This window comes from Agaricus bisporus (genome assembly GCF_000300575.1).
Source record: "Agaricus bisporus var. bisporus H97 unplaced genomic scaffold AGABI2scaffold_7, whole genome shotgun sequence".
In the NCBI taxonomy this organism is placed as follows: Eukaryota; Fungi; Basidiomycota; class Agaricomycetes; order Agaricales; family Agaricaceae; genus Agaricus; species Agaricus bisporus.
The window spans coordinates 1,609,686-1,613,802 of record NW_006267370.1 but is presented as its reverse complement, the minus strand read 5'-3'; positions in this window follow the sequence as shown (position 1 = coordinate 1,613,802).

The window sequence follows — 4,117 nt, the reverse complement described above, 5'->3', positions numbered from 1 at the left end:
GGAGTGGCGGGTGAGAGCGATGCGCTCCCAGTGTGTGGCGAGGAGGTCAAAGTAGGAGCGGACGGCGTTGAGGCCGTGGAGGCGGGAGGAGGAAGGGTGGGGACAGGTTCTGGGTGCGTGCTGGATGGAGACGGGGCTGGTGGTGGAAAAGTAGGCGAGCAATTTGAGCGGTGGCCTGTTTGCGGCGAGCGCAGTGAAAAAGGCGTCTGTCGAGTCGCGGAGGAGAGAGTCCATGTTGGTGATTATTAGTCCACTGAACAGAGCACTTAAGTACGATCGGGTCACGTGCCCTTGGCTCATCATCATCGTTTTCTTTGGGCACGACTCTTTCCCTTCTTCGATGCCGCCGCGGGTCTCCGGTCCACGAGCCACCCAGCGCCCGCTCTCCGCCATCTTCATCGGCTCTGCCGCACCCGCCGTCGGCACAAATCCCCTTCCGGACCTCCCAGAGCCCCCCAGTCCCTCCGGCTCGTCCGTCGGATCAGGCCTGCCTTCCCCGCCCGCAACCAACTCGACAGGCGGGAGCAGCACCGGCGATCCCGCCACTATCGCCCGCCGTCGGCCCATGTCCACCAGCGCAACCACGCCGAGCCCTGGAAGCAGCCGGAGCAGCAGCCGACTTTCCGCCGACGACGACGAGCAGACGATGCGCCTCAGGATCGCAGGCGGCGCCGCCAACGAGTCCATCCTCCAACGAGCTCGCAGTCTCCAACAGCGCAATCGCATCGTCAGTCGCCCTTTTCTCTTCTCTTTTTTTAAGCGCTCATGTTCATGCAGCAGCTCGACAAGTTTGCCCGCCATTCGATGCCCCCAGATCCAGCCCAGGTCCTCTCCGGCTCAGAGACAGAGCGCGAGGGCGACAGCGTCGTCTTCACTTCCACCTCCTCGGCCGGGTCTCGCTCCAGCAAAGTCCGCCTCTCCTCTGCACCCTCCTCCCCTCACAAAACACGCGGCAGTGCCACCGCAGGCACTGCACGACGCAAGAGGGTCTCCTTGGTCAGCATCCGCAATCTTGACGATGACGACACTTCCGATCCCGAACACGATAATCATGACCACGAACGATATCAAGTCGGCGCTGCAAGAGATCGAATACGAGACGATCGTCCTTTGTCCGCCAACAGTATGACAAAATCCCCTATAACTGCCACAAGGCGGCGTAGCGCACTGCCGCGCGAGTTCCTGGAGGGCTCAGCAGTCGAGGTAAGCCCTATTCCGAAAAAGACCAACGACACATTGACCCTGCATATATAGCCGCCCACTGAACCTCAGACGCCTCTCAGACCCACTGCCACCACTTCTGCTCCTTCCTCTTCAAACATGTCCACCACCACCACCACCATGAGCCGTAGAGCGGCATTACGTGCAAGTCGTCTTAGCGACGAATATCGCCCATCCCCTCTTACATACGAATCCGCATCTTCTCGAGCGCATATACCCCCTATGACTTCGACTCTCGCGACACCCACTTCTACCCCTGCCACACCCGCATCAACAAAAAGTTCGCATAGTACTTCTGATTCATACAGTAATTCACCTACAATACTCGCACGTTCAAATACTATAGGCCGACACGCGCAGAAAGAACGTAGACAATCTCTGAGAGGTGGGAGTGCAGAAAGGGCACTAGGAGCTGGAAGGAGCTTGGTGGGTGAAGGTCTGAGAGCGGCTGGTCTGAGTAGGAGAGCTGTGGGGTATGCTGGTACCGTGCGGGATCGCGAACGAGATCCTGAAGCGATGGCGATACGAGAAAGAGAGCTGGAAAGGATGAGTATGGCTTCTCGGAGTACGAATCGAAGTCGACATATGTCAGTTGACTTTCGTTCTTCCCATTCTCCAGAACGAGAAGAGCCGCTCTCGAGACATGTACATCGAAGAGCTCTTCCAGGATCTTCTGAATCCAGGGAACCAAGAACATTACCTCCGAGAGCTTCCACTTCAATGGCGGATTATAGCTACACTTCTCAATCGAGGATGAGTGCGGTAGATTCCGAGGATTCTGAAGAAGAAGAAACGACGAGTAGGAGCGGCAGAAGAAAGGGTCTGCACAAATCTTCATATGGGGTGGTCATGTCGTCTAGAGAAGCGTCTCTGACCAGGCGAGAGAAAAGTTTACTGGAAAGGGAAATGGAGCTGGGTAAGAAAGAACGAGAACTGGAGAGGGAGAGAGCTGGTTCCGTGCTTGGGAGACATCACACAGGTAGTAGTACTTCTACTGCTTCCTCTGCCACCCAACGCGAACGGGCCGGTCAGTTTGCTACTTTAAGACGAACTCCTGGGAGTGTGAGTTTACTAAATCGTCGATATGATCCCTCATCTGAACATCTGAACAGGGTTCACAATCGCAGTCGGAGCATGCAAAACTCATGGTCGACAGTTTGAACATGTTTGAGTCCCAATTATCCAAATTGACGCCTGTACTCGGATCATCTGCCGGAACAACTCATGCAGAATTACTCAGTCGAAACGCTCAATCTCTCGTCGTCAACGCTGAACGTCTAAATGCTATGCTCCGATCTGGTAACAGTCGAGCCTTGGACGCTCAAATTGAAGCAGAAGTGGATAACGATTATACACCCGCCAATTTGCCTCCGAACTCGAATCTAGTGGATGTTTGGAGAAAGATAGGAGGAGACTATCGAGAAGGGTTGAGAGTGAGTGATGATCTTGTGAGAGCTGTGACTGGGATGTTGTTGGGTGTTGGGAGAGTGATGAAGGAGTATGTTCATCTTCAAACTGGAGGAGGGAGTTCGTATGCGGGTTCGGAGATTGGGAGCCCGCTTGCTCATGGGAGGAATATCAGTGTGGGAGAAGATGATGCGAGGAGTGTTAGAGGTGTTACTAGTCCGGACGGTGGTGGGTCATCGAGACGATCTTGGGAACCTCTTCCTGCATCGAATACGGTATCAACTGGAAGTCGAGAAGAAGCTTTACGAAGATTAGCAGGTGTTAGACCGGATAGTCCTCTCACAAGAGCTTCACCGGCTTTTCATGCTGTTAGGGAATTGGATAGATTGGAAACTGCTTCGCCTGGGATTGGGGGAGGGTTGGGATTACCGAAAGTGAATATTCCACCTGTGAGGAGGTTGTTTTCGCCTAGTCAGCAAAGGGAGATGGCTATTGTGAATGCGAGTTCGACGGAGAATAGTCCTGCTGTTGGAGGAGGAGGAGATGAGAATGGATATGAACCTTCGCCGACACCGCTTTCGAGAACCAGAGGCGGTGGGGAGTTGAATGTGCCTATAAAGGAAAGGCGGGTGCTGCAGAGAAGTCCGTTACAGACGGCACAGGAGGTGACGTTGGAGAGGAGTAGAACTGTGGCTTTGCCGACGACGACGGGTGGGTATGAGACGCCGTTGAGGAGGAGTTTGACGGGAGGGAGGATGTCGAGGGTGGGTATGAGTATGAGGGATGAGGGGGATGGAGATGATGAGAAGAGGGCTTCGAGACATGAGAGGAGGAAGATTTCGATTGCTTCGATTGCTACGATTCGAGCTGCTGCTTCAAGTGGGGATAATACAACGAGTACGACAAGTACGACGAGTACAACGAGTACAACACCGGTATCGGCGTCTTCGGGAAAATCTGCTATTCCTCATCATCCTTCTGGATTTTTCACGAGACCGAGTGGAGCGACGACGGCTGTTACGCTGGATAATGGGATGGTGATGTCAAGTCCTATATCTGTCAGCAGAACTGACAGTGGGGCTACGATTACAAGTACGGGTACTACGAATACGAGTCATACCTCGGGTAGTACGCCGACGACTGCGACGACGAGTAGTAGTGGTGCTAGTGGAGTGAATGGCGGTAACATATCATCGACTTCGAATAGTTCTACGAAGCCGACGTTTTCGAGGTTGGAGCTTGGGGGGTTGAGTGGGTTGCAGCAGCAGTTGGAGGGGTATAAGAGGAGGATGGAGAGTGAGAGTGGGGGTGCGCATTTGGTGGATCAGCCTGGGAATGGTGGTGGGAATAGTGGGAATGGGAATGGGAATGGGAAGAGGAGGATGGGTGGTGGTGGGTCGTCGGGGTGGGATTTCGCCGGATTCGGAGAGGGAGATGAGGAGGAAGACGTATGGGTGTTAGGAGTTGGAGGTAATGGTGCTAATGCTGC